Consider the following 12684-nt stretch of genomic DNA (forward strand, 5'->3'; position numbering starts at 1 on the left):
GTGCGGTCTTTCCCGCCTCCGACAAGATGGCGGCGGCCGAGTAGCGCGGGGGCGCGTTGTGGCCGCAGGAAGCCCGGCCGCTGCAGCGGGCCGAGGCGGGATGCTGTTCCCAGGGAGCGCCGTTGGCCACCGGTGAGGAAGGTCAAGCACAGAGCTGCCTTCCCGAGCCCCCCGGCGCCCCCTACGTACACCCCCGTCTGCTCGAGTGCGGTCGCCGCTTTGCCTACTTCGCTACCGCCCTGTGCTGTCGGGTCCGGAGCTCCGGCGGCGGCAGGGGCTGTGTCCGGCAGGAGAGGAAGCGCCCGGGCTGCGTCCGTGCTTCTGTCCGCGGGGCGAGCGTCTGGCAGGTGGGTGAAGCTGCAAGCTTCGGTGTCTCCTCTTGGGGCAAGTCACCTCCCCATCTTCCTGGTCTCGACCTTTTGCTTCCTTGAGAAGTCTTTTTAACTGTCTGGAAAGCTTTCCCAGGCTTATAGACTTACAAAGAAAAGCTTGCTATCCAGACGCCAGTGGATTTTGTTCATCTTGTCGGGGGGATCCAGCCCCCAGGAGACTTTGATGGTTTTGAGGAATGGTGCCAGTGACGGCAAGTGATTCTTCATCTAAATTAATCCTTTTCTGACTACAGCGAGTCTTCGGTCTCTAAACATTTTTTGGAGGTGGGGGGGCGGACGGAGGGACATATGTATACTAGATCCAGGGAAAGAATTGAGAAGTGGTCCTGGTTTTAAAAGAAGGCTTTGTGAGGGTAAGAAATGTAATAGCCCAAGAAAGGATAAGCGATTTTAGTGATTCTTTTATTCACTGTTAGGCTAAATGGTCCATTGAAGCTTCACAATCTTGTGTTGTCCAAGCCCTTTGTTTTATTTGGAAAGGACTGAAATGGAGAAAACGCTTTTTAAACTTGAAACTTCTCAAATTTCTTGGGTTCTCAATTGTTATTAGTACTACTTGGCAATCTTTCTTGTACTTGATATTTTCTGCAAAATTTAGATTGTGCCAGTGTCATTTCTTCTTCATTTATTACTAGGGCAAGAGTAGTCAGAATTAATGGTGTAAAAAGTGCAAACTGAAGGAGGGATGTGGTAGTGGAGGTTGCCATGTCTGATTTTTCCCAATTTTTTCCTGTAATTGGATAATGTGTCAAGAGCAGCAGAATGGTGAAAAATGAAGCTATGAGTATAAATGGTAGTGTGTCCACTGAGATTGCAATGGGTGGAGCTTTTAAAATTAAATTGAGTGATATCCTTTTTTTGAAGCCATGCTAGGTGCTCTCCAGAGTTTCTAAAGCACAAACTGTTGTTGCCTTATTGGAAATTTATGCTAAAAGTCTTTTAACAGGTGGGTTACAATTGGCCTGACAGATTTAACTTTTTGTTCTACCTCCTGACACACATCTGCCTTAACCTTTATTGTAGACTTTTAGCCTCTTGATGAATTTCTTAAATTTGGAGATAGAATTGTTCATTTTAAAAGGAGAGGAGATATTTTAAGTGTTTGATTCCTGTACGGGCAGATTCATTCACTTGTTTGTTGCTGTGCTATGCTAAGTCGCTTCAGTCACGTCCATCTCCTTGCAGTCTCCACAGGACAGCCAGACTCCTCTGTCCATGGGACTTCTCCAGGCACGAATATTGGAGCAGGTTGCCATTTCCTCCTCCACAGGACCTTCCCGACCTAGGGATCAGAGCCACATCTCTTCTGTCTCCTGCGTTGGCAGGTGGGTTCTTTACCACTAGCGCCACCAGGTAAGCCTGTTTGTTTCCTGCACCCGAGGACTGCGTGTTTTTACAGGCACTTGTCTCTCAATTCTGTGCTTTTAGCTGACGGGGTAGTGCTCAGCCCTAGGCAGTAGCTCATTGCCTGAGGCATTGTGTCAAGACCTGTCTGACCACAAACAAGCACTCTTCCACACTTATGGAACCCGTTTTCTCTCTCTCTTTCTTCCCCTCTTCCTGTCTTTAGGAACCCTTCCGTCTTTGTGTCTATTCATTCAATTCTTTAGCCTACTGCTCTTTTCATTTGCCTCCCCTAGTCACCAGGATCCCATGGTCATCAGTTTTTACCAGCCCATCATTGATACCTTAGAATACTTAACTTTATGTCAATTTATCTTTCTAGTGCCCAGTTCTGAACAGGCCTAATCACTATCTTGATCCCTGAAGGATACAAGAGACAGTTGTGTGAGGATTTTGGATTGTTTTCATACCAGTTAGTGTTCTGTTATCCTCCAGATCTATAATGTCGATTGTGAGGGTTTTTTTTTTTTGTCTTACTTCATGAAAGTGTTTATAGCAAATAACTTGATCTTTTCCTTTCCTGAGAAAAATCTCAAGCATCTGAGGTATAATCTTTTCTATCCTGATATCATTTCTCTATTTACTCTTCTCTGAAAAGAAGGAATTGTCCTTCCTTTTCTTCAAGAGCAACCTTCTCCAGATGTGTCCATGATCATCCCTCTTTATCTTTCTTTCTCAGTAATTATCCATGATCACTCCTTTTTAAGTTTTGCCCTCTCTAGCCTCCATGCATGCTTAAATATACCTTTGCCAGGGCTGCCAAACACCGTGCTGTGTGCCGTGCAGCTCACAGAAGCCAGTCTGAATTTTGAGCCTGCTGTGCCACTGTATTTTTATTCTTTAATCCTAGGAGCCTGGTGTAGTTGTTGTTCAGTCGCTCAGTTGTGTCCAACTCTTTGCAACACCAAGAACTGCAGCATGGCAGGCTCCTCTGTCCTCCATTACCTCCTGGGGTTTGCTCAAATTTATGTTCATTGAGTCGGTGACACTACCTAGCCATCTCATCCTCTACCACCTCCTTCTCCTTTTGGCTTCAGTCTTTCCTAGCATCAGGGTCTTTTCCAGTGAGTTGGCTTTTCGCATCAGGTGGCCAAAGTATTGGCGCTTCAGCTTCAGCATCAGTGCTTCCAGTGAATATTCAGGGTTGATTTCCTTTAGGATTGGTTGATCTTCTTGCAGTCCCAGGACGCTTAAGAGCCTTCCCCAGCACCACAATTCTCAATTCTTTGACACTCAGTCTTTATGGTCCAACTCTCACATCCATACATGACCACTGGAAAAACCATAGCCTCGACTCGACGGACCTTTGTCGGCAAAGTGATGTCTCTGCTTTTTAGTATGTTGTTGAGGTTTGTCATAGCATTTCTTCCAAGGAGCAAGCATCTTTTAATTCCATGGCTGCAGTCACCATCCACAGTGATTTTGGAGCCCCCAAAAATAAAGGTCTGACACTGTTTCCACTGTTTCCCCATCTATTTCCCATGAAGTGATGGGACCAGATGCCATGATCTTAGTTTTCTGAATGCTGAGTTTCAAGCCAACTTTGTCATGCTCTTCTTTAACCCTTATCAAAAGGCTCGTTAGTTTCTCTTCACTTTCTGCCCTTAGAGTGATATCATCTTCATATCTGAGGTTATTGATATTTCGCCCAGCAGTCTTGATTCCAGCTTGTGCTTCATCCAACCCAGTGTTTCTCATGATGTACTCTGCATAGAAGTTAAATAAGCAGGGTGACAAGATACAGCTTTATTATAACTCTTTCCCAGTCAGTTGTTCAATGTCCGATTCTAACTTGCTTCTTGACCTGCATACAGGTTTCTCAGGAGGCAGGTAAGGTGGTCTGGTACTGGTGTTTCTTTAAGAATTTTCCACAGTTTGTTACCATCCACACATTCAAAGGCTTTAGCGCAGTCAATGAAGCAGAAGCAGACGTTTTTCTGGAATTCTGTTGCTTTCTCTATAATCGAACAAATGTTGGCAGTTTGCTCCCTGGTTCCTCTGCATTTTCAAAACCTAGCTTGTACATCTGAAAGTTCTAGGTTCACATTCTTTTGAAGCCTAGCTTGAAGGATTTTGAGCGTAACCTTGTTAGCATGTGAAATGAGTGCCATTGTATGGTAGTTTGAACATTCTTTGACATTACCTTTCTTTGGGATTGGAATGAAAACTGTGACCTTTTTCAGTCTTGTAGCCACTACTGAGTTTTCCAAATTTGTTGACATATTGAGTGCAACACTTTAGCAGCATCATCCTTTAGAATTTCAAATAGCTCAACTGGGATTCCGTCACCTCCACTAGCTTTGTTGGTAGTAATGTTCCCTAAGGCCCCCTTGACTTCACGCTCCAGGATGTCTGGCTCTGGGTGAGTGACCACAGTGACTGGTGTACTGTTCTCTGTGTATTCGTGCCACCTCTTCTTGATATCTTTTCCTTCTATTAGGTGCGTACCATTTCTGTCCTTTATGGTGTCCATCCTTGCATGAAATGTTCCCTTGATGCCTCCAGTTTTCTTGACGAGATCTCTAGTCTTTCCCATTGTGTTGTTTTCTTTGCATTGTTCACTTAAGAAGGGTTTCTTATCTCTTCTTGGTATTCTCTGGATCTCTGCACTCAGTTGAGTATATCTTTCCCTTTCTCCCTTGCCTTTCACTTCTCTCCTTTCCTCAGCTCTTTCTAATGTCTCCTCAGACAATCACTTAAGCTTCTTGCATTTCTTTTTCTTGGACTAGTTTGGTCACTGCCTCCTATACAATTTTACGAACCTCTTTCCAGTGATGAACCTCGTATATAAACTCATATAAAACATATGAATCTCTTTCAATAAACTCATATATGAACCTCTTTCAGTTTTACGAATCTGGTAGACACTTTCTCTACCAGATCTCATCTCGAATCCATTTGTCACCTCCACTGTATAATCATAAGGGATTTAATTTAGGTCGTATCTAAATGACCTAGTCGTTTTCCCTACATTCTTCACTTTAAACCTGAATTTTGCTATTAGGAGCTCACGACCTGAGCCACAGACAGCTCCAGGTCTTCTTTTTGCTGTCTGTGTAGAGCTTTTCCATCTTCAGCTGCAAAGAACATAATCTGATTTTGGTATTGACCATCTGGTGATGTCCGTGTGTATAGCTGTCTCTTGGTTGTTGGAAAAGGGTGTTTGCTATGACCAGCGTGTTCTTTTGACAAAACTCTGTTAGCCTTTGCCCTGCTTTTGCCCTCCAAGGCAAAACTTGCCTATTATTCTGGGTGTCTCTTGGCTTCCTATTTTGTATTCCAATCCCCTGTGATGAAAAGGACATCTTTTTTTTTTTTTTTTTTTTTTTTGGTGTTTGTTCTAGAAGGTGTAGTTCGAGAACTACAGCAGTTCTACTTCACAGAACTGTTCAGCTTCAGCTTCTTTGGCATTAGTGGTTGGGGCAGAGACTTAAGATAACACTGATATTGAACAGTTTGCCTTGGAAATGAACTTAGATTATTTTTTTTTTCTTGAGGTTGCACCCAAGTACTGCATTTAGAACTCTTGTTGACTATTAAGGGCTACTTCCTTTCTCCTAAGGGATTCTAGCCCACAGTAGTAGATATAACAGTCATCTGAATTAAATTCACCCATTCTCATCCATATTAGTTCAGTGATTCCTAAGATATTCATTCTTGCCATCTGCTTCACCACATCCGATTTGCCTTGATTCACGGACCTGCCATTCCAGGTTCCCATGCAAAAAAAGAGCAATAGCTCTTTACAGCGTCGGACTTGACTTTAACCATCAGACACATCCACACAACTGAGCGTCATATCCGCTTTGGTCCAGCCACTTCATTCTTTCTGGAACTAAAGACTGCCCTCCACTCTTCCCCAGGAGCATATTGGACACCTTTTGATTGTGGTGCTCATCTTCGGTGTCTTATTTTTCTGCCTCATGCTGTTCGTGGGGTTCTCGCAGCAGGACTGCTGGAGTGGTTTGCCGTTCCCTCCTCCAGTGGGCCACGTTTTGTCGGAACTCTTCACCAGGACCCGTCTGTCTTGGCTGGCCCTGCACGGCATGGCCCATGGCTTCACTGAGTTACACAAGCCCCTTCACCACGACGAGTCTGTGATCCATGAAGGGGTATAGTAGGAAGGACGTTTACTTTTAAGCTTCAAAGATCTGATTTTGAAGTCTACTGAAACCAGTTACTGTCTGTGTGGCTGTGGGCAACTTACTACTCAGGCTGTATTCTTTGTCTGTAAAGTAGAATGTTATACGAGGAAGACATGGCAACCCAATGCAGTATTCTTGTTGGAGAGTCAGCATGGACAGAGGAGCTTGGTGGGCTATAGTCCATGGGGTCACAAAGAGTTGGACAAGACTGAGCGACTAAGGACACCACAGAATGTTATACTTACGTCACAGAGTTGTAATCGACGGAGTTTAACACACGTTACATGTCTTTCCAAGGGTTTGGTGCATTATGGAGTTCTTAAAAGTGTAAATTATTCTTTCCTTTGCACTCTGACTTCCCTTACCATCACAGCACCGAAATTGGTTTTTAAAAAGTCATCTTGATGATCAAATTACCAAAGCTAACAGCCTTATCTCAATCAGCCATGGTTTTCTTAGACCGCTTCTGAAATATACTCCATAGGAATGAAATGATCTGATTTCTTGTTTCTTGGCTTTATAGTTCCTGATTCTCTTATGTCTGAAAGTTTCTTTACATTCCCTGCAGTGTCTCGATTTTGCTCTTTCCCCTAAACATAGCTGTTTCCTGTATCAGTTAGGATGCAAATAGGATTTAAAAACAGAAGAAGTGTATTAGCTCAGGTAATTGGCAAAGGCATAGGTAGGATTAGTTTAAAGGGCAGTTTGTGCATAAGCTTGGCTTTGCTCAGTCCTCAGTCCTCAGTCAGCACAGAGGTTCTGTGTTTCCGTTTCCTCTAAACTGCCCTCCCATTTGGGTTCCTGCTCAGACTGGCTTCCCCTCTAGATTGAATCCAAGTGCTTTCCATCTTTATCTGTAGTGTGGCGACCTTTGTGCTCAGGTTTATCCTTTCATAGTTGCATGTTTCTCTTTCTGCTCCAGGCATCACATTCTGACACAACCACCAAAGACGGGAGGAAGTTTGCCCTCTCATCTCTTGATGAAGCAAGTAAACCTTTTACAGAAAGCCTGTATCAGGTTTCATTTTGGCCTTATTACTTATGCCCTAGTTGCAAGGGGACTAGAAAAACCAATATCTAGCATTTCAGTCTAGGAAGTAATTAGATGAATGGCTACAGGGAAGATAACCAACATTGTCAGTGACATATATTGATAATATTGTATGGAGAAGTAAGCTTAAATGAATGAGAATTTTCAGATAGTAGTGGCATTCTTAAAGCACTGCTTATCTCAAGAGCAGGTATAAGCTGTGCTTAGGACTGAATCAGTCATTTAGATAGTCATGAATGACTAATTAAAATGGATTACTATATAAAATTAGTATATTTGAGTGGTATATCCCAGTTCTTTTAAGGTTGTTGTTAAGAACATTTACGCGTGCACTGTGAGGAATGGATACAGGTAGCAACTAACAGGGAATAGACCTCTGGCTCTTCTTGAAGATGAGTGGTGTTTGGAAATCTGTGGGTCTGGTAGAGACGAGATATACCAAGTGTCCTGTGATGTTTGCCTGCAAAACAAGAATTGTCCCTTCCAGAATACCAATAGTGCCCCTGTACACTGAAAAAACAAATGCTTTGGTTTTTTTCAAAGAATTCGCTGAGATTCCTCTGTATACTTATATTGCAAGTGACAGAAAACCAAATTCAGACTGGCTACACAGTAAAGGGCATGATTAGGTCTTGTCCTTGAACTTCATCTGGGGCTTCATCCAGTCTGAAATCATCAAGGACTTGGCTTAGTTTCTCTGGTCCTGCTCTGGCATTCCTCTTGTTTTGGTTTCGCTCTCAAGCGAGCTTATCTCATGGTAGCAAATTACTGTAGCACTTTCAGACTTAATACTCTCATTTCATATGTAAAGTCAAATGAAGCATATCTTTTGTTATTTGGTTTTGCAAGTGTTTGTTGAATGTCATCACTGTTGAAACTTCCCTGAACACCTGCCCCTAAAAGTGGATTACTTCCTCTGTTATGTTACAACTTCACAGAACTCTGTTGCATGCCATGTTCTATGGTTATTATGCTCATATGTCTCATGCATTAACTTGCCTTAATTGTCTGTGTGTTCTTAATGTGTAGAATACTCTCTGACTTAGTGGTACACAGTAACCATTTATGAATGAATGAGAGGAAGGAAGGATATGGAAAGGGGCAGAGAAACATAAGAAGTCCCCATTCCTTCCTGTTACTGAACCCTGAATTGTGAACGTTGTACTCCTACCACCAAAGTATGTGTGTAATGCTCTTGTGATTGAGAATGAATTCATTTGAAAGCTTTACTGAATTCTAGTAGTGTTCCATCATTATTTTCTCAGCAAAACTAAAACCAGTTACCATCTTTTGTTCTTTCAACAAGTATTTTTGAAAGCCTGCTATTGGCAGGTCATGTGACACAATGGTAAACAAAGTAGAGCTGTGCTTCCTGAGCTTAAATATCAGCGAGGGGCATAGACATTATTCATGTGTGCACACTCAGTTGCACACACACGTCAGGGAGCTCACAGGTTTTGAAGCAGAATAAGATAGATTCAGGGGATTAAAAAGTAACAGGATACTGTAATACTTCAGGTAGTTTGGTGAGCAAAGGCTTTTTGAGAAGCCCTTTTCTGAGTGAAGTGGATTAAGCCATGGAACTATCTGGAAGGAAATGTTCGGGTAGAGCAAGCAGCAGCTTCTAACGTGGAAATGTCCTTGGCATGTTGGAAGAGCAGCATGTGGGAGGCCGTGGCTGAAGCGGGGGTGGGGGGTGTGTGGCAGGGCAGGTCAGAGGGTAGGTGTGGGCAGGGTAGACCAAGGGGAGTTCTGAAGGTCATTTAAAGACTTGATTTTATTAGCTAGAAAGTCTGGAGAAGGCAATGGCACCCCACTCCATTACTCTTGCCTGGAAAATCCCATGGATGGAGGAGCCTGGTGGGCTGCAGTCCATGGGGTCGTGAAGAGTCAGACACGACTGAGCGACTGCTCTTTCACTTTTCACTTTTGTGCTTTGGAGAAGGAAATGGTAACCCACTCCAGTGTTCTTGCCTGGAGAATCCCAGGGATGGGGGAGCCTGGTGGGCTGCCGTCTATGGGGTTGCACAGAGTTGGACACGACTGAAGCGACTTAGCAGCAGCAGCAGCTAGCTAGAAAGTCACTCAGTCGTGTCTGACCTTTGTGACCCCATGGACTGTACCAGGTCTCCCACATTGCAGGCGGATTCTTTATCAGCTGAGCCACAGGGAAGCCTCAAGGGAAATTCCCTTTTGGCTCAGATGGTAAAAGCATCTTCTTGCAATGCAGGAGACCCGGCTTTGATCCCTGGGTGGGGAAGATCCTCTGGAGAAAGAAACAGCAACTCTCTCCAGTTCTCGTGCCAGGAAAATTCCGTGGATGGAGGAGCCTCGTAGGCTACAGTCCATGGGGTCGCAAAGAGCTGGACACAGCTGAGTGGCTTCACTTTCACTTTTCACTTTCTAGCCAGAAAATTGGAGATGATATATCTTTGGAAATCTAATTATTATTTTTAAGTTATATTATTTTAAGTACTAATTATGATTAAAGTTCTCTCTGTGCTAAGTAACTAGCATATGATAGACTTAACACAATTTAAATGTTAAATAATTTATCTGAATAAAATGGTACTGAGATAAAAGATGAAATTTTAAAGTTACCCTTTGAAGGAACTTTTTAAAATATTTAGGATACTTTACTTAGGTTTGTGATTATTTTCTTCAGCTCTTATGTACCCCATTACTAAAGTTTTCTGTAGTCACTAAAGAAAATTCAGGAAATACAGAAGTACAGATGACATTCATAAGCTCAACATATGAAGAAAACCAGTTGAGTTTTCGTCTCTCCCAACCCTTCCCTCCCGCTTTCAGTACCCTCTGTCCCTCTCTTCTTCCCTCTGTCTTTCACTTTCTTCTTTGTGCCTATGACTTTTCCCCCCTGTTACAGTGTAAACATGTGTATATGTCTAATTTTTTAAAAATTAGGTTATATTCATTTCTTGGAATATTTGATAAATCTTATTTTTATTGACTGTATAATCCCATTGTAAAAATTATTTTTCTTAATTGTTTCCTGGAGTTGGTTATTTAGTTTAGGTTTTCTATTTTATCATCATGTGGGCAGTGAATGTCTTAACACATGGATTTTTTTCTCTTTGTCTTTTTCCTTAGAATGGAATGATTGGCACTGGAGTAATGTAATGGAATAAGGTTTCATCTTAGACATTGTTAAGGTTCATGATACATGTTGCCACATTGTACCATGTCTTGTAAGCCCAATAAATGTTAACTGGTTTGAAAGTAACGGTAGCTGGGTGGTGGTGGGGAGGTGAGGACCTACGGAGTTGCCAAGCTTGAGTGATAGGCTAGGTTAGCCTTTTATTTCCAAATATTTTTTTCTTTTTTATCTTTAATATATATTTCAAGGTGTATATAAAAGCACCATGGAGAACTTTACATGTTACTGCAAACACACAAACACACATGAACTTATTGCTCAGGTCAAGACGCACAGCGCTGCCACCACCCCAGAGCTCCTGCCCTTCTGGTTCCCGGTCTCCAAGAGGAAGCTTTCAGCATTTCCCTCCAGGCCTGTTTGCTCAAGTTCGTTTTGTTTTGTTTCTGTGAAACCCTTCATCATGTTTAAAGAAGTTCCCTTCTGTACCGGTTTACTAAGAATTTTGTGTTTTGTTCTGTTTGTTTGAATTTAATGCTTTTTTTGTTGTTGTTGCAGCTTTTCATTACTGTATGACTTTTCTCCTTCACTATGTTAATATATTGAATTACATATTATTTAAAATCTTAAACCTAACCTGATTTCTGAGGTAAACCTAATTTGGTTTTACAGTATTACTCTTTTTATGTATTTCTGGATTCAGTTTGATATTCTGTTAATAGTTTTGTATCAGTGAGGTGGCCTATATTGTCCTTGTCAGGATTTGAAATCAGCGGTTATCTCATACTAGCCTTATAAAATGAGCTGACCCTCATTTTCTATTCTGAAAAAGTTTAAGTAGGACTGAATTGTTCCATTAAATTTCTGTGAGAATCTGGCCGAGAAGCCATCTGGGCTGGTAATTTTCTTTGTGGAAAGATTTTTAATTACTCCTTTGATTTTTAATTTTTAACCTTCTCAGATTTTCTGTTGATTATTTTGGTAGTTTTCCCCCTAAGAAGTTGTCCTTTTCATCTAAACTTTTTAAATTTACTAGCATAAAATTATTTATAATAAATATTAGTATCCGTTTAATGGTTGCAGTAAAGAATTATCTTATTGTATCTGTTATAGGCTAAAACTACCTTCTGTTTTTCCTCATTCAGTCTCCCTGGGAATTTAGTAGTCATTCAAAGGAACCAAATTTTGAATCTTGCTGATTCCTTTTCTTTTTATTACATATTTGTTCTCTATTGCATTGATTTCCGCTCTTTATTTCCTTCCTTCTACTTTTTGGGATTTACTTTTTTGTTCTTTTGCTAACTTCTTGTAGATCACTACTTTTCAGCATTTCTCCCTTTTAAATATATGCATTTAAGGCTGAGCATTTCCCTCTAAGTACTGTTTCAGCTAGCAACATTACTCAAATTTTAATATATAGTACTTTTATAATTCACTTTAAAATGGTTTCTAATTTTCACTGGTATCTACTTTAACACTTGGATAAGTTGAATGTATTATATTTCTCGATTTCTGAACACATGGAGATTTTCTAGTTGTTTTCAAATGTCTTTTATTTCTAACAACATAAGATATGTCATCAGAGAACTCTTAACAACATAGCAATGTCATCAGAGAACAATCTCAGTGTTTCAAAGGTCTGTGATTTCAGACCTTTAACATTTGAGATCTGCACTGTGGCCCCAGTATATTATTTTTTTCCCTATAGCTATTGAATGTGGTGTTCTAATATATTTACATTGGATCTTGCTGGTTAATCCCGTATTTCAAATCTTCAGGGTCATAAGTGACCTTTTGTTTGCTTGTATCAATTACACAGACAAGAGTGTATTAAAATATCCCGTTTACCACTGTAGATATTTCCCCTTGTATTCTCTCAGCTTTTGCTTTATTTATTTGAGACATTGCTAGTAGATGAACATATATATACACTGTGCTTGGTTGCTCAGTCATGTCTGACACTTTGCAACCCTTTAGACTGTAGCCCTCCGAACTCCCCTGTCCTTGGGATTTTTTAGGCAAGAATACTGGAGTGGGTTGCCATTTCCTTCTCCAGGGGATCTTCTCGACCCAGGGATTGAACCCACATCTCCTGTGTCTCATGCAGATTCTTCCCCTGCTGAGCCATCAGGGAAGCCTAGTATTTGGATAGAAATGTGTAATAGTGATATCTGCTTAGTGACTTACTGTTACGAAGTATTCCACTTTTATTCTGAAAGTGCATTTTGCATGAAGGTCTAGTTTGTCTGGGATTGATATAACAACACCAGTTTTCTTTTTATTGTTTTCTAAGGCTGATCTACACACGTGGTTTTAAAAAATCATATTCTGCTTTTATGTTATCAAAGCCTGATTGTTTCTTGTCATATCATCTTGGGTGTTTCTAGCATTGTAACATGTAACTTGCTTCAAATGTAGGCACTAATAAGATACTGAGATAATGTCTTACTTGGTTGAATTTAAAAAGTAATGAGCATGATTTTGAATAAGTACTGAAGTTGTTTTAGGTTTCTCTTATTTTAAATGTTAAAAAATGTAGTTTTGTCAGGAAGAGACTTAAAGATTTATATTCTTGAG

General features: G+C 41.1%; 1 long non-coding RNA gene across 1 annotated transcript; it reads left to right on the forward strand.

The window, feature by feature from the left end:
- Positions 1 to 226: 226 nt before the first annotated feature.
- Positions 227 to 10683, forward strand: LOC136155334 (uncharacterized). Its single transcript, XR_010660787.1, has 3 exons — positions 227 to 347; positions 1578 to 1745; positions 10433 to 10683. It is a non-coding gene; the product is annotated as an uncharacterized lncRNA (long non-coding RNA).
- Positions 10684 to 12684: the final 2001 nt, after the last annotated feature.

Source organism: Muntiacus reevesi, unplaced genomic scaffold (assembly GCF_963930625.1).
Source record: "Muntiacus reevesi unplaced genomic scaffold, mMunRee1.1 SCAFFOLD_120, whole genome shotgun sequence".
Taxonomy (NCBI): Eukaryota; Metazoa; Chordata; class Mammalia; order Artiodactyla; family Cervidae; genus Muntiacus; species Muntiacus reevesi.